Source organism: Camelus dromedarius, chromosome 16 (genome assembly GCF_036321535.1).
Source record: "Camelus dromedarius isolate mCamDro1 chromosome 16, mCamDro1.pat, whole genome shotgun sequence".
NCBI classification, from domain to species: Eukaryota; Metazoa; Chordata; class Mammalia; order Artiodactyla; family Camelidae; genus Camelus; species Camelus dromedarius.
In genome coordinates this window covers 44,053,974-44,072,667 of record NC_087451.1, presented here as the reverse complement: position 1 = coordinate 44,072,667, position 18,694 = coordinate 44,053,974, and the positions used below count along the sequence as shown (strand labels likewise).

At 38.1% G+C, this 18,694-nt stretch overlaps 1 protein-coding gene across 4 annotated transcripts in view; it reads left to right on the top strand.

The window, feature by feature from the left end:
• The first annotated feature begins 4,482 nt into the window (after nt 1–4,482).
• The window catches only part of GJC1 (gap junction protein gamma 1), a 30,907-nt gene continuing 16,695 nt past the window's right edge, over nt 4,483–18,694 (top strand). The window contains exons 1-2 of one of the 4 annotated variants that reach the window (XM_031468605.2): nt 5,011–5,191; nt 18,427–18,650. The gene's annotated coding sequence lies outside the window, so the exon portion shown is untranslated. Of the gene's footprint in view, nt 4,682–5,010; nt 5,192–18,190; nt 18,651–18,694 lie in introns of those variants that run through there. The other 3 variants (XM_031468604.2, XM_031468606.2, XM_064495787.1) reach the window with 3 other exon arrangements.

The window sequence follows — 18,694 nt, the reverse complement described above, 5'->3', positions numbered from 1 at the left end:
TATATAGCCCAAGGGAGCTGAGTGACAAGACAGGGGAAGCGAGGGATGTGCAGCTCTTGCCTTGAGCTAGGGAGTGCTGTGAGTGAGGGGATGATGATTAATGAAGTGGACAAGGAACAGAGGATGCTCTGAGCTGGGATTGGAATAGGAAGAACCCAGGCTGAAAGGCTGGGGTAGTCACAGGGGAGAAAACAGTCCATATATTAGTGTCTGGGGGATGGGAGGGGCAAAGAGGGGATAGGCAGGGGCAGTGGAAGTTTCCAGATAACGTAGCTAGGCTAAGGCAGCCTCTAGAAGGTGCCTGGGGTGGGGAGGGTTGGACATCCCCTCTCCTTCTAAAAACAGGCACTGGGTTCCAAGGACCTTGCAGCATTTATCCAAGGACAGCCACAAGAGCCACAGGCCTGGGCCAGGAAAGTGCATTCAGTACCCACTAATCATTCTCGAGAGACTATTCACATATTTTAAAAGATTCTACGAGGGTGTGGATAATGGTGACTGGAAGGCTGAATCAGACTGTAGTGATGATGACATAGAATCATGTCTTGTGAAGGAATAATTCTGCGTAGAAGGCACCAGTACGACCCCTGTACTAAAAATTGGATGCTCAGACTTGAAATGTTTTGCTAAAGTTCTTGTGTTGGGTGCTTTTGAATGCCCAAATTACCCAAAGCACATTATGAGATGGGACTGATGCCTTGAGAGCCTACAAGATTTAGGCATTTTACATATTTAATCCTCATGACAGCCCCAACTGGTAGATATCATTGTCCCCATTTTACAGATAAGGAAACCAAGGCTGAGAGAGGTTAATTAACAGTCATATCACACAGCAGGTAAATGGCTGAGCTATCCAACCAATAATGATAACCACTATGGACCACTTTATAATGAAAAATTAACATATAACAATTAATGTACATTTCATCACATTCTCACACTATCTTAGAAATACAAGAAAATGAATGCAAACAGCTGGGTAGAGCAGACTTCTGAACCAAGAGCTTCCGTACTTTCCAGGACTGCACACCCACCCCACTGCCTCTCACCAAGGCACGGTTGGTCCTAAGCCAGCACACTGCGTTCTGGACATGTCCAAAATTCCTTGCTTGTGGATGGTATCAGAGAAATGCTAATCATTTTTCATGTCTTTCTCCCCACCCCCAACTCCTGCACATACATACTTCACCTTCACTTACCCTTCATCTGCAAGTAAATTGACCTTAATTTAAAATCCAGCATTAATACACAAGAAACTGCTAGCCAGGCCCTGGGAAACACTGCTGGGGAGTCATCTTACTGTTCCCACTGTACTGCTTGTATTACCTATTCAAAAATTTTTTGACCAAAAAAAATCTGCTTCCTTGTGGCAAGGAGGAGCAGTATAATGTGTCTCACAGGTTAACTGAAACGGAGATTATGGGGCGGGGGGGCTATGCTATTAACACCCTCTTCCCAATGGCACAAGTAATTGAGAGCTTCTTACCCGGCCAGTCTCGGGCAGGCAGGGCTTTCTGTTGCCAACAGGGAGCTTTCCCAAATCCTACCTCTCTGGGCCTCTGATCCCATCCCCCAGAACAGAAGAATCTGCTCTGAGTTTACCAGTCAAGTGGGGACCCTGGAAAATGTGTAATGGAAATAGTGACACACTGCAGCCTTCAACTTGACCCTACAGTTCCCAAACCACAGAGCCCCAGGGTGACTCTCAAGTTCTCAGACTGGGTTTTGATCCTTTCCTGCCTGGGCCCCATGTGAATAAAAAGTGACGTGGTTCTCACAGCACCCTGTTCTACCACTCCCTGCCAGAGGCTGGAAACCAGACCCGTTTCCCTGTTTGAAACTTTGGGGCTTTTTTTCTTTCCCTGTGGTAGCCTTTTTTTTCATTAGCAATGGAGAGCCTTCCTTCACTCATTCACACTGCATATACTTGCTAAGCACCTACTATGTGCTGGGCTCTGCTCCAGGAGGTGGAACACAGTGGCCTTGCCTTCAGGGAGCTCAGGTTCTAGTCCTGGTTTGCTCTGCGGACCCTGGTAAATGCCTGGACATACCTGTGGCTTAGGTTTCTGGCCTGTTTCCCCACCTTTAACTGGATTAAAGGATGTCACTAGCTGGCAAGGTTAATGAGGAGGGAAAGAAGAGTCCTGATTAGGAGACAGAGCCTTTGGCTATATTTCTGTGTTAGTTTTTTTGTTTTTGTTTTTTTAAACTATCTTCAGGAAAAGCAACTTGGCTTCCGTAGGTCTCATTTCCACCTTTAAAAGTTTGCTCTACCAGGAGAGACTCGGGCTGCAGGCTTGATAGTAAGGTAACAAATATAGTAAATGTGTTGTTCCCAATCTCCACGAAGCATGGGCAATGCTTAAAGATGGGAAGCCTTCCCTGATAGGTTCATCCATGAACTTATAGGAAAATAATACCTAATGAACATTAGATTATATATATTATTTATATATATAATATGTAATACATATTTGTTTATATATTATATATATATAACCAAATGTTTTAAAAAATTTTTATTTGTCTTAACATGCCACAGAAAAGTACACTATCAAAAGAGAACAACTCAAATGTGGCAACTGAACACACCTGTGTATGGTGTATTCAGCATCCAGATCAAGAACAGAACATGACCAGCCCCCCAGGAGCCTCCTCTTGCTCCCTTCCAGTAACTATTCTTACACTAGGATAACCACTATCCTTACTTCAAAGAGCACAGATTAGTTTTGCCTGGTTTTGAACTTTATATAAAGGGAAAGTTTTGTGAGATTCATCTATCTTGTTGTGTGTAATTGTAGATTGTTCATTCTCATTGCTGTATAATATACCGTTGTATGAATGTGACATTTTATGTATCCTTGCTATGGATGATGGACATTTTGGGTGGCTTCCAGTTTTGGGGTTATTACAAATCATGCTGTTATGAAAACTCTAGTATAAGTATTTTGTTCATGTTTCTGTGAAATCTCCATGGAACTGCAGATTATAGTGTATTCATAGGTTCACCTTTAGTAGATATTGCCAGTTTTCCAAAGTGATTTATACCAGTTTACACTTGAACTAGCAATATATGAGATTTTAATATTGTAATCAGTATGTACAACGATGTTGTCCCTGTGTTATCTTAGTTAACATGTTCTTTATTCATATTTTCGCATATTTACAGTGTCTTCACATTTGTTTTAAATACATTTGTAGAGAGGTAATGTGATCATGGAGAGGGGACGGGGCTGGGGCACAGGTGGAAGATAACCGAAATACAGACACCAAGCAGGTCATGAAAATGATTCAAGCAGCTGAGTGGAGACAGTGCCTGCCCTGGACAGACAGATGTTACTCAGAAGAAGCTGCCATGTGAAAACAGAAGCGCAAAGTGGCAAAAATTGTGACTTTTTAGAGAGACACCAAAAAGATTTTTAAAATTTGGCAACTAATTCATAATTTTGGAAAACACCGTATTAGCCAAACAAAACATTTGTCAGTGAGTCAGATGCCCAGCCCTCAAGTTTCCAACCTCTTGACATTGTAAGGGCCTGGCTTCCTGTGTGTGGGGATTTGACCTGTAGCAAGTCACCTCACTAGTTAAGAGTTTATTTCCTCTGTGGTCAAAAAGGTAAAATAAAACCTATCCTTCTATGTAGTGAAGATCAATAAGATAATTCAGGAGCACTTTACAAAGCATCCTCCCAGATCCTTGGTATGCCTTCTGTTGTTATGCATGGACTTCCTCTACTTAAAACACTTGAGGAGTTTTCTTATTCCTATGAGGTAGTTCAAGCTGGAAATTCCTATGCATACAAGTCTTTAGAAAGTCCTTTGAAAATGGGATCCTGCTGGGATGCAAGGGGTTAAGAGGAAATGGCCTATTAGGGTCTTGCTAATCCGACTGGTCCAGGACCTCAAAAGTATCTTGAAGTACATAAAAGCTAGGACGCCTAAAAACTAGGATGGTTAATCCGACGGGGGGCAGGCAGTAGGATCCTCGAGTAATTGTAGAGCAGAACCTAGAACGGGGAATCAGCATCCCGTGTTACACAGGGCTCATGCCTTGGCACAGAAGACAACTCCGGGTCTCGTAGGACCAACCCAGGATGTCCAGGTAAGGCGTGTCCTCACGGCGCCGTTAGTAACCTGCTCGAAGTGAGGCACTGCTCGCTGGGAACTCTTGTCCCGAGAATCAAGTTGATGGAACGAAGTGTCGGAGAGGCGAAGTCTCCGCCCACCCGAGGTGCAGACTCCACGCGGGTGGGTCGCTCCCACACGTACCTAGCGTCTGCCGCGTCCGGGACCATCCTGGAGAGCGCAGACCTGACCAGGAAAGTTGGACGCTCGCGCGGCCGCTCGGGCGCTCCGGGACGCCGGCTCCCACCCGAGCGCCACGTGCCGCGCGCCCTCGGCTCCCAGGCCGCCGTGGGACGCCCCCGCCCCCACCGCGGCGCGCAGTGCGCAGGCGCCTCCCCGTGGCTCCAGGCCGCGGGAGCGGGAGCGGGAGGCGGCGGCGGGAGCGGCTTCGGCCTCGGCTGGAGACTGAGGCGAAGGCGGCGGCGGCGAAAGAGGAAGAGGTGGAGAGACGACGGTGGCGGCGAAGGCGATGGCGACGCGGGGCACATGAGGCGGCGGCCGGCAGGACGGGCCGAGGCCCGGCGGAGGAGGCGGCTCCGGGGGACCCCGCCGGCCGGTGAGGGACGGCCACTGGGCGGGCTGAGGAGCAGCGGGCCAGGGGCGGGGCCCGCGGGGGGCGGGAGAACTTGTGGGGGACCAGAAAGGGGCAGGGGGAGTCGAGGGGGCGGGGGAGAGTGCGGCAGGGGCTGGTGGGGGAGAGGGAGGGGACGCCACCGAGGACTTCCCGCCGAGCCCGGAGGGCTTCGCGACCCGCGGCCAGCCGCTGCTCCCGGCGCGCCCTCCCTCTTTGTCCCCAGGCGCGCGGTTCCCAAATTGGGAGGGAAAACGGCTCCGGGGTGGGCCCGGGCCGCGGCGGCCGCGCCGGGTGGGCGGGGACCCCGGAGGACCTGGGCGCGCACTTCGGCGGTGCTCGCAACTCCTCGGGCGGTTAGGGGCGCAGGGCCGCGCCGGGGCGCTTCGCGGGCTGGTCTTTGTTTTCCGGATGCTCGGCCCCTGACATCTCTCCCGGCGGCGTGTGGTTCGTCCGGCTCTTTCCACTAACATCGCTGTCGGGACTCCTGGCTTGGTGAATGTTTGGGAGATTTAGTTCGTGGGCTGGAAGCGTGGGGGCGGGGGAAATGGGGTAGTTACCTCCCGATTAACATGTTTTCTTTACTTTAAATGATTCTTTCCACTTCGTGAAACTTTGGACGATTAGTGTGTTGTTTGTTGTTGTTTTTCCTTCCGTCTCCGGATTCAAAATAGGGAGTAGGCGCTAACACTGTGATTGTGGCCAGTTGTGTGTTGGCGGCTGCGTTTGGAGCTTTGAGTTGAAAAGATTTACGTGATTGTGGTTTAGAATTGGGTGTGTTTTTGTTGTTGTTGTTTGTTTTTGTTTTTTTCTGAGGCTGTTTCTCATTTTGGGATGACTTTTTCTTTGGGAAATGGGCGCGTTTGGTTTTACCATTTGAAGGAATTTTTGTTCATTGAAAACCTGCAATGGTACAGATTTCATTGTGCTCGCGCTTTATTTTGTTAGTATCAAGACTACTTTGTGATATCTAGTAAATAAGTTTAGAGTAAGTTCTGGGTAAGCTTTATCTTGTGTGCCTGGTTAGTCTAAAATTATAGGTTCGTGTTGTGTATACGTTCCAGTGAGTATATATGTGAAAGCACTGAAAAACCAAACTGTATAAATGAAAGGGATTTTAATTCCCTGAAAAACGGATTATGAAGTATCTCGAGTACATTAATATCTGTAGAAAAAGAGTTTAATAATGTAATTTAGGAATCAAATCCATTACCCCTTAAGGAGGGCTTACGTATTCAGAACAGAATGCAGAAAAATAAACGTAAATCCAGAGCTTCTGACTAGAAATATTGTGAATTGTGATTACGCTTGCTGGTTTTTTTTTTTCTGTCGTTGTTATTGTTTTGGTTTTTGGATTTTAGCAGAGTTTTGTGTATTGCAGTTGCTTTGGATTTCAGAATTAAAGAAACATGAACTAACTTATGGGTAAAAGGTAAAAAGCTCTGGTAGGCAAATTTTTTTCTTAGTTTTCATCAGATCTTTGTGAGCAGAGTGTTGTAGGCAAAGGACATTTTGAAGAAAACACATAGAAGTTATATGAAAGTTCTCCTTTTATTATTTGTCCTGATTTGTAATGGTTTGATACTATTTATTAATAGTCTTAAACTGTTGAGCACTTTATCAAAGCATTTCAAACATCCCTTTCAAGAGTCAAAGCTCTTAGCTTTTTAGGTTGTGTGAGTTTTGAATTGGGTTTTCTACTTGTGCTAGTAGCCACAGTTCTCTTAAAAAGGAGCAAAGGACTCGGTAAGTTTCTATTCAGTTCATTAAGGGAGACTTGAGTTTCCACCTTTTAATTGAAAGGATTTACATATCTTCAGCATAACAATGTTACTTATAAATGCTGCTGTCCCTTAATAATTTTCATCCTTGTTTCATATGTGTATAGATTAACCAGTGAAAGGATTCATGGTCATCTCAGATTAGTTGCACCCTCCCTCATCCCCAGCTCCAGGCTTACCATTAATTGGGATCCTAGAATACAAAATATATAATTAAAATCCAGAGCATTATTCTCTTAATAAATAGTTTGTTCCATGACTAATTCACTGCAAAGTGATGATTTCCAAAAAAAACTGGTTTTTTTTTAAAGTTCATATTTCAAAATGAATGAGGTGTGCTGTTTTTTATTTTGTTTTTAATATGAATCTGGATAGTTAAGTGCAGCTGGCAGTATAATTACTTATTTTTGAACTCGTGCTTTTCTTGTGGCACATAAACATGTGGCTCCTGTCTAAAATATCTAGTAAGAATTTAGACACGGAAAGGATGGGATTACTGTTTAGGGTCTTTTTGGTTTTTGGGGTTGTTTGTTTTTTGTTTTTTGCTTTTGTAGACCATTTCTTTGCGAATACATGTAAAAAGATAGATTTTAGCTGATATCATTAACCTGAAAATTAGACATAGAAAACAATTCTGAACTGTTATTATCAGTTCAGTGTCAACAATTATTTTTCAAGCATACTACTGCAATCAGTGAGTTTAATTTATGTGGAAGTAAGGACCTGATCTCTGTTAAGTCTGAGCATTGCTGTTTTTTGCAGCTCTCAAGAATGAATGAGCGGACAGTCAATACTGGCTGGCATACAATAGTACATTCTTGAGTTTTGCAAACACTGCAGTGGCAGGCAGCACTTGGGTTTATCATTGAGAACTGTGGAACATGTTGCCCAAAAGGTTTTTTTTCCCCCCCCTAAGGCAAGGGTGAAATCTTTATTTCTGTGGAATGAGTAGGACTCAGTTAAAGTCTATTCTATAAGGCTATATTGCTATAGCACCAGCACAATTTGGACAAATGGTTCTGGTGCCCATTCATTCAGTGGACTTTTTTTTTTTTTTTCCAGTCAGGTACTTATATTAAGCACTTAACTAGATGCTGAAGATTCAAAGATGAATATTATGTGGGTTTTGCTCTCAAAATACTTGTAGTTCAACATGCTGAAAAGGTTTAGCAATCAGGAAATTTTGTAAAATCTTTGAAACAAAAGGATTTCAGGGTAAGTTTTTTTTTTCTCTATAGAAATGGACTAAACTCCACACGTCCCTATTATCATCTAACCTCTAAACTATATTCAAGTCTCATAGTTATAAAAATTTTTGTCTGCATCTTTGAAGGATTTATTAGTTTTGATGGAATTTATTGTTACTTAACTGAGTTACAGCATTCCTTTTGGGAATGTTCAAAGTAAAGTGGATCTGGACTCTTGTCTATTTTTAGGGAATTCCCTTGGACTCATTCTTGGACCTCAGATTACTAATTGCCTATCTAGAGTAGATGTTTATTTGGATTCAAAAATTTCCTTCCTGAAATAGTCTCTTCTCTTGGGTTCTGATTTTTCCTCCTTGCTCTCTGGCTATTCCTTCAGATCTCCAACATCAACCAGATCTTTTTTTTTTTTTTTTTTTTTTTTTGCAGAGTTTTTTAATGCAGATTAAAAGTTAATACACTAAATTCTTTTTTTTTTTTTTTTTTTTTGATGGGGGAGGTAATTAGGTTTACTTATTTATCTGTTGTTAGAGGAGGTACTGGGGATTGAACCCAGGACCTCATGCATGCTAAGCATGCACTCTACCACTTGAGCTATACCCTCCCCCTAATACACTAAATTCTTTAGCTTTTTCTTATACAGACTCCTCACCAGTGCCTCAGTTCTCCAGTAAGTTCAAGCTGTTCTTATTTTATACACCCACTGGAACCCAGGAACCAGACCTTTAATTGATGGTCTTTCTCAAGTCTTGGTTCTTAGTCTTCCTCCCCTCTTACTCTAATCGTATCTATTCTGTGGCTTCAGTTACCATATATATTTTTTGAATACTCCCAATTTTTTATCTGTAGTTCAGACCCCTTTTCTGATCCAAGCTGTCTACTCAGTCAAACTTAAATACTCAGAGATACTTTGAATTGAATTGCCCAGACTGAGCTCTTGATCTTGGCTCCAAACCTAGACCTTTTTCACTGTACCCTGTTTCATTAAGTGGCTCTATCAACAACTTACTGAGGCCAGATTCTTGCAGTTTCTCTTCACCTCTAGACTCCCCATCCTAGTCTAGGCTGCCTTTTTCCTAAGACAGTTATATGGTCAATTCTAAATTGTCTTTCCTTGTTCACTTTTTTTTTCAATTAAAAATTTTTTTTTCTTTCAGTGAGGAGGTAATTTAGGTTTATTTATTTATTTCTAGAGGAGGTACTGGGGATTGAACCCAGGACCTCGTGCATGCCAAGCATGTGCTCTACCACTTGAGCTATACCCTCCCCACCTCCTCATTCACTCTTGATTAAAAAAAAAAAAAAAGTAAGAAATAAAATATTACCAGTACAGTTGAAGTCTTCTGTGTTTCCCTACCTGATTGTATCCCCCACCCTGACCCCAACCTCCTTTATAGGCCTCTTTACCAAAGGCAATCACCAACTTGAATTTATTATTCCCTTGCATTTCTTCATACTTTTACGTATGTGTATACCCCCTAAGTAGTATACACTCATGTACTCTTCTCACAGTGGCTAGAATTGTCTTTATAAAACAAATTTGATCAAGTCACTTATCTGAAAACTTGTTTCTCCTTTAAAGCTTTCAGTCTTTATTTAACAAGGTATGAAAAAGAAAAAGAAACAAGCGAGCAAAAACAACAAAAAACCAGGGTATGATCTGTCCTTGCGTACTTCTCCAGCATCATTTCTTTTGACTTACTTTCTTGTTACGTATGATCTAGTCCTACTGATCCCCCCGCTCCCCATTCCCTGAAGGTTCAAAGCTCCCGCAGTGGCCTTTATACATGTTGTTGCTTATCCCTCTGCCTGGAGGGCAGCTCTTCATTCTTCAGAACATGCTTAAATATCACTTCTGTAGAAAAACCTTCTCTGATTCTCCTAGATTAGATTAGGGAACCCTATAATATACTCCTGTAGCACCCTGTAGTTCTCTTTTGTAGGACAGATCACAATTTTAATTAATTTAATTACTTAGTAATACCTGTTTCACCATTAGACTATACTTTCTATTCCATAAAATCAGAAGTAATGTCTGTCTTGGAGCCTAGTATCCTAGCACTAGCTCATGGTTCATTTATGTATTCAACAATCATTTGAACATTTACTAATTTCTTTTTTATTTGTAGTTTCTGATTGTAATGATGTAACTTCTGACAAAGCTTTTGTCTAACTCAAAGCCTTATTGTATGTTTTTTGCATTTTTGGTCTTATATGCCAGTACAGTGCTAGGTCCTTAGTTAATAATGATGTAAACTTACTAATAGCTATGGCCTGGTCAATTTTTTTAATAGACCAAAAATACAATGATCACCTATAGTGTAGTATATATGGTGGGGACTTTTGCCTCCCAGGAAGATAATCACAGCTAGGCTTAGGCAGACTATTTGATGGAATAAAGAAATTGAAGATTAGGTTTTTTTCTTTGACATACTGTACCTAGTTAAAATTTTAATTTCTTTCCATTTACTGGGCCAAGAGTCAGTATAATTAATGTCCCAAGAAACTTGGACATATTATCCAGTTATACATTAAGGCTGACATTGACAGTTTTGTACTTGAGTATTTCACTTCATTGATTTAAACATTTTTTAAAAATAGGTAATGAATTACATAGTACAAAATTGAAAAGTATGAAAGGATATACAGTGAAAAGTAAGTCTCCCTTTTTTCTCTTCTCACTTAGTCACTTCCTTTATTTTCTGCTGAAGCAATTACTGTTTGCTTTTGAGTTCTTCTAGAGATACATTCAGTATTCCCCCAAACACATACATAAATGGTAGCATACTCTATGTATTGTTCTATAGCCTGCATTTTTCACTAATACATCTTTGTTTCATATCACTATAGATAGAGCTGATTTTTTTTTTGACCACTAGATGTGCTGTAATTTGTTTACACATGCTCTAACTGATAGGCTTTTAAATTGTTTCCAGCCTGTTATCAACAGTGCTGCTGTAAATATTCTTGTACATTATTTTGTCTAAACATTTTGTTAGTAAATGTTGAGAATTGGAATTGCTGGGTCAAAAGGTATGTGAATTTTCAATCTTGATGAATATTTCCATGCTGTGTCTTAATATAAACTTACGAGTTTACCCCACTGCTTCCAGTAAAACACAAAGAAAGCCTCTTTCCATATACCCTTCCTTGTCAGTGATCTGTTAGCAATTTTTAAATTTTTTCCAATTGGATAAATGAAAAGTAGTATATTGATATAGTTTTAATTTGTAAATCTTTAATTATAAGTGATATTGAATATCTTTTCATGTTGTATATTAAAAGCCATTTCTATTTTTGAGAATTGTCTTCATATCCATTGCACTCTTCTATTGAGTGTTTTTTTAATTAATGATCTGTTGGAATTCTTTGTGTTAGAGAAATTAACCTTAATTAATTAGTTAGCAAATAATGTTAGGCATTTAGTGTATCTTTTAAATGGTTTACAGTATTTTTTTGCTTTCAGAAATCATATTTTATATAATTGAGTTTGTCATTAATTTCATTTGACCTCTAGGTTTTGTGTCGTTTTAGGAAATTTTTTCAGATAGCTAACCATGGTAGTTCAGTATCATTTATTGAATATTCCATCTTTTTTCCATTGGTTTGAAATGTCACCTAGATGTATTTAGATCTTCTGGACTTTCTATTCTATTCGATTACGTTGATCTGTTAATCATTTTGCCAACTCCCTCTTTAAAATTTTTGTAACTTATATATCTAGAGAAGCTTGTATGCCTCCTTCAAAAATTTCCTTGTCATTCTTACTGTTTATTTTTTCACATTAAATTTAGAATTCATTTGTCTGGTTCCAAAGAAATCCTATTGGCACTTTTAGAAATCAGGATTGCATTAAATTTAAATTAATTTAGTATTCCTTGGTAGTATTTTCCTTGGTAGCAGTTCTTCATTTAAGTCCTGTTGTTCATTTCTTGTGAGTCTTATTCCTAAATAATTTCATCTGTTTGTTGCTATTTTAAGTGGAATCTTTTATATTAAATCACTATCAACTTTGTCAGTGACTTTCTGTAGGGTCTTAAAATTAAACACTAAATCCACATAATATAGCAAAAAGATCGTTAATTCTTGAGTTACATTCTAGTCTTTACAACTAATTACTTGTGTGATCTTAAGCAAGCCATCATGATCTTTAGTATTCTCTTCAGTAAAATAAGAGTATTAATCTCATACTATGATAACAAACAATGGGCCACTGCAGAATGGTTGGAAGATGACCCTAGAATTCATGCAAGTATTATCTGTGAACTGTAAAAGTAATGTCTTACAAATAAGTATGACCTTCTCAAATGTATATGTGGGTTATGTTATGATAAATTACAGATATATTTTAAACTTTATCAGTTTATGTGTTTTCTTCAAAGACAGATAATAAATGTATAACCAGTATTATATAGGACTCCAGGAAATCTTTTGCAATTACATAAAGGTCCTCAGACTCTAAAAGTTGGAGACTGCTAGCCTAGCCAATCTCTTAATATTTCTTTTACCACTAATAGTGTGTGAACCTATGAAACTGCGAGTGTGTTTGTGGAAGATTTCGATGATAAAGGTGCTTAATTTTTTCCCCTAAGATAGTGATTTTTTAGCTTATAATATCAGAAATGTTAATTATTGGGATCTGTTTTTAAAAGACTTGATTGACTAGCCTATCTAGATTTGTATAGAAAATGATTTAGTGAGAGAGAGAGGCCATATAGTACTTTCTGAAAGGGAAATTTTTTTTTCCTGTTTAACTCAAATAGCTTGCTTTGACCTCACATTCCAGTTCAGTAGTAGATGTTCATATCATTCAGAATGAAAGCTTTATATTCACTATAGTTTGACTAGTTCAAGCAGATATGCACTTCTTGGATTCACTTGGAAAAAAAGCCTTTTTTTTTTTTGAGTTTGGAAAAATTATTAGGGACTGGAGGAGTGTCTCAGTTCTTATTGAATTGTGTATCTGAAGCCATTGTCTCCTATCATACTTGAACTCTGAAGAGAAAAGAGGATGGGAAAATGTTTATGATTTGAGATATATCCTGGGAGGGAAATTATATGCACATAGCTTGACTAGATTTATTTTGGGTACCAGTTAATTATGATTACTAGTTCAATGACAAATTTAAAGCAACCGTAGCATTTTGAACTCCAAGTAGAATGCTCTTAGTAGTTAGAAGCTTTATGTTCTACTGCTTTTTATTTTGCCTCAGAAAACTTTTTTTTTTTTGCCTTTCGGTTTGAAATTAAATACATATCAGCGTAGTTTCTTTAGATAGGAAAATGGAGATATCAGTGCTCAGAATGGTGCTTTTAGATTCCAGATTAAGATTAGCTAATCTTCAAAGCCTTAAAGTAACAGGTTATTTTGGTTTAAAAAACTCCATTTTGAGCAGTATATTAACATTTAGTATCTTCTCTCAGGAGATATATCTTTTGGGTTTGTACAGAATCTCCTGGGTATATTCTTACCCCAACAGAAGAATCCTTGATATGAAGTAGAATGATTAGGACAGGAAGTATGAATTTTGTAACATTTTCACATGTCAGGTAAACATTTAATAGAACTCATAATGGAGACTGGAAAGTTTGGGTGGCTGTTTTAATAATCATTTTCTCAAATAAAGATAAGTATCAGACACTCAGTATCAGACACTCAATAACGAGCAGGTAGCAATGCCAGCAACTATGCATTTCAAGTGAATATTGAGTATGTTTATTTTCTGTGTTGCTTCTGGACCATTTTCTAGTGAGTCTCTAAAGGAATGAGAAGAGCAGCGTTATGATACTAACTGCTGTATAAGATATCATGTCAGAGTACTACTATCTTTTTATATATACTTACAAATTAAGAATTACTCTCTAGTCTCACCATCCTGTATTTTACTCTTGGGTGGAATTTTATATTAGTTCTGTCTTGGACCGTCTTACATCAGGGGAGTGTAGTAACTACCAGAGTTTCTATGAGATAGTTAGCTTTTCTGTGATATATTGATTACTTAATTAGATCTTTATGAATGTAAAATTATGCATGTATGCAAATATTATGAAATTTGTACCCCGACCTACTTTTGAAATTTCTCCTGAGGCTTTCTTTTTGCTTAGAAAAGCTTTGCCAACCTAATTATTACATGTTTATTATACTGAAAAGCAAATAGAATAGAAATCGTCCATAGGACATTGTTACTGTTGGTGTTATTTCCACTTAGGCATATTATGTTATTAGGATTTTTTGTTTGTTTTTTGTCTCTTTACTACATATGAGCATTTTCCCATATAATGAAGTATTCTTTTAAAACAGATCACAAATTGTCAGGCTTTATTCAGCCAATAAAATGTATGGCTCAGTATTATTTAAATGTATTTTTCTATTAGTTGCCAACATGGCAAAAAAAAAAGGAGACAGAAGTGTAAAATTGATACAGCCCCCTTTGGAAAAGTCCTAATGTACTACAACTGACATGTGTACCGTACAACTAGCAATTCTGGGTCTAGGTATTCAACAGAAATGTACATATATTCACCAGAAGACACAATTGGTATGTTCATAGTAGCATTATTCATAATAACTCCAGACTAGAAACTGCTCAAATGTCATCAGCAGTAAAATGGATAAATTGTGATACAGTCACAGAATGGCAATATAATAAAGCAAAGAGAATGAATAGACTAGAGCTAAATACAAGATTGGTGACTCTTGAAAGATACTGAGCGAAAGATTTCAGACACAAAAAGTGTATTCTTTATGATCTGATCCAAGAGAGACCATTCTGTGATTCCATTTATATAAAGTTCAAGGACAGTTTAAACCAGCGAGTCTTAATATGGTATGATATTGATTCCCAGGGGGCTTTTGGCAATGTCTGGAGATATCTTTGGTTATCACAACTGGAAGAGGCCAGGGATGCTGTAAAACATCCTGCAGTGCACAAGACAGTCTCCCAGAACAAAGAATTATCCAAGATCTCAATAGTGCCAAAGCTGGCCTTGGGCTAAACTAATCTCTGCTGTTAGATGATGGTTTCCCTTGGGTAGGAAAGGACATCATTGTGGCTCTGGGTGGTATTGCATTGTTCTTGATTTCAGTGCTGGCTACATGGGTATGTGAAAATTCATTGAGTTGGGTACTTATATTTGTGTACCTTTCTATAAATATTTTATCGTTTAGTAAGAAAAAAATTACCAAAAAAATTAGACTTGACATAAAAATCCAGGTTGAAGACTTATTTTGAAAGATATGATAGTCTGATAACTCCAAGAGCTGTAGCTAGTAAGCAGTAGCTCCCATTTATTTGGTGCCTGTGTTGTCCATTTTCCTGTTTCAGTTAACTTGTATCACTGATTGGTGTCTAGATATTTAGAAAATGTCTTAAACAGCTTTATTGATGTAAAATTCACACACCATACAGTTCACCTATTTTAAATGTACAATTTAATGTTTTTTAGTGAATTCACAGGGTTGTGTAGCCATCACCACAGTTTAACTTTAGGACATTTTTCATTCTCCCCCAAAAGAAAGCCCATGCCTATTACCAGTCACTCCCTTTTCCTTCCTGTCCTTCTCAGGCCTAGTCAAATGCTCATCTATTTTTTGTCTCTGTGTAATTGTAGACATTTTACATTTTGTGATGTATGTTACGAAACAAGATATTTCATCATAGAGGTTATATCACAAATTATGTAAAATTCTTCTATTATTAGGCATTTATTTAGGATAAATTACTAGATATGGTATTACTGATCAAAGAACATAAACATTTTAAAGATTCTGGTAAATATTACCATAATGCCTTCTAGAAAGGTTATACCAGACAATCCTCACCAACAGTGTATGATAATGTTCTTTGCAAATTTTGTATTGTCTCTAGTCATAATAGGAATCTTGTATGTTTATTTTTATTTTGTCTTAGAAATGTTCATTTTGCTAGACTGATTGATTGTTCAGTTGGTTTGACTTGAGCTTTAAGTGTTTTGGACAAGTGTGCCAATACTGTCCTTTTTCACATGAAGACAGTACCACTTATGATGCATTGTGAATGAATGCATTATCCCAGGTTCCCCATACTTCTCCAGCTGGTTCCTAAAGGTTCTTGCATTCAAACAAAATGGCTTTTTGCCAGCACAAATTGACACTTCAACCCACAATGGTGTATTTTGTTTCCTTGTTAGTTGATAGAGCCAAGACTTCAAATCACTTTCTCTCCTTTATTTTATAATTTGATTTACAACAGATTTTATTTTGTGCTTCTTAAATATTGTCCATAGCCAAGAGCTCTTTTGGAAAAAAACAAGTTGTTTTCATGTTTGTAATACATAGATTACTGTTTGTAATACATAGATTAAAGCTGCCATAATGCTTTGGCTTAGAAATTGTCACTAGCTAGTTATTAAACATCTATTATCACTCATGCAGAATTAACTTCCACTTAAAACGTTCCAGTTAAACAAAACTTCATTGTGAACCCCTTAATTGATTCCTTGTCTCTCTGCACATAAAGCAGTCTCATTCAGGAGTGTGAGTCACTAGCACAATTCTTAGTGGATTGCTCAGCTCATAATCTGGGATGCCCAGATAGTTAATACTTTAGAATGGTGGTGAGTCATTGTTGAAATTTTTTAGTTTAGTCCAACCACAAACTTCCTGGGATGACTGGGAAATGCCTTTTTGAAAATTTGACATTATTGTTCAATTTCACTATTGTTACTTTGCTTCTTTCCTGTCCCTAGAGTTCTGAATTCCATGTAATTTGTTGGTTGTTTTATGACTAGTACTCTGCCTGAGTTGATTTTCAACAACTGTTAATAGAAGGGTCCTTAGAAATAATCTAATCTGATATTCTCCACTTATTTCACAAGTGAAAAAGGAGAGGTATTTATTCCTGAAGTGCCTGTTAGAATCTCTTGGCTCCTATTTCAGTGCTTGCTGTATCTCAGTTTCGCAAAATTCAAGGTTAGAAGCACTTTTCTAGAACATTAGTTTTAGTTCATCCTGGATTTTCATTTAAAAAGCAATTAAGATTTTAAAATGTAGTCTACCTATTATAGGGTTTGGGAGCTTTTAAATTTTTTTTTTAATTAGGAGATTAAAACTTGGCTCCAACCCATTTGAACTTGATTGTTGCATTTGCAAAACATTTAGAATAGCACTACTTTAAATATTTTAATTTCCTGAGTATTATTGTTTAGTGAGCATTAAAGAATTGACATGAGACAAGTTATACACTTTTTTAGCTATTGGTCTGAAATCCTTGGGAGTTTTTTTTAACATGAATCTATGAGAGACTTTTCCAAAGATAGATATGAAATGGTATTTTTGGACTGACTGTTTTTGTGGCCAACATTATTGTAAAGAAATTGTAATGGAAAAAATGAATCAGATAAACTGGAAAGTAAAGCATTTCCCTGTAGAGTCACTATGTTATAAAATATATTTAAATTTTAACAGATGATTCCAGTTATCTTCCTTTAGTCTTCTGTTGCACAGTATATATAACTGTACTGTATTAAATACCTGTATTAAATACCTCTTGAGTACAACTAGGTTTTTTTTAAGTGTTTGTAAATTTCCTAACTACTAAACTGCTAAATTGCAAGCTTCTTAATGGTAAGTAAATATTAATTGCATAAATGAATTTTAACATTTTAACCATTTTGTAAGTGCATATGTCTGTGGCATTAAGTACATTTGCATTGTTATGCAACCATTATTTGTTCTTTCGTGACTGACTTTTCACTTAGCATAATGTTCAGAGTTCATCCACATTGTAGCATGCTTCAGAATTTCCTTCCTTTTAAGGCTGAACACACTGAGTATATACAAATTTGTTTATTTATCTGTCAGTGGACACTTGGGTTGCTTCCCCTATTTGATTATTGTGGGTGAATAATGCTGCTGTGAACATGGATGTACAAATATCTGTTTGCAGCCCTGCTTTCATTTCTTTAGGTGTATATCTGGAAGTAGAATTGTTGGATTATGTGGTAATTCTATATTTTAATATTTTGAGGAAATTATTTTCTCCAGCAGCTGCACCATTTTACATTCCCAGCGGCAATACACAAGGATTCCAATTTCTCCGTAACTTTCAGCACTTGTTTTTTTTTTCCTTTCTTTCTTCTTTTTTATTAATAGTAGCCATTCTTAAGGGTGTGAGATAACTCATTGTGCATTATTTGTCTTGTTGTTTATATTTCCCTAATGATTAATGGCAGTCTAAAACTTCTTAAGTTTAAACACAGATTAGCCCAAGCCTTGTTTCTTGAAAAATATATTAAAATCATTGATGAGGGAGTGAGGAAACCAGTATTATCATACTTTTGGTAGTGGAAATATAAATAGGTACCAGCTTTTTGGAGGAGTAATTTGGTAATACATATTAAAACCTTTAGAATTTTTGGAGAGATAATGCATAAAGAAGTTGACCTTTTCTTATTAACACACATACAGTTTTTTCACGATTCATACCTGTTAACCCAGCAATTCTTTTAGAAATTTATCCTAAATCTGTAATTGGGGATGTGTACAAAATTACTAAGTATTATAATAAATCATTGTAAACAACTTAAATTTCTAACCATTGAAGTTTTGTTAAATTCTGATCCAGTAGGCCTGGGTGGGAGTTGGTTAAGTAGGACCTAGGAATTGGCATTTTCAGCATGCACTCTGGATAATTCTGATGAAGGTGGTCTGTGGACCACATTTGAGGAGCGTTTACTCATCATTACTTACGTGCTTTAATTTCAGGTTCCATGGTGTGCTAAGGCCCTCTGCAAACTGGTCTTTGACTTCCCTGTTCAGCCTTCTCTACAACTACTTCCCAAACATCCTCCATCATGTTCCAGTCTAAGAGCCTTCTTGTGCAACTTTTCACTTACACCATTTTCTCCACCTGCCTTGCCTCTACTTCCCACCCCAGCTCTGCCTGGTGAAACCATACCCATTCTTCAGAGACCCACTTGTCTTCTGCAGTAAGCTTATACTTTTTTTTTCTGACTTTATTGAGGGATAATTG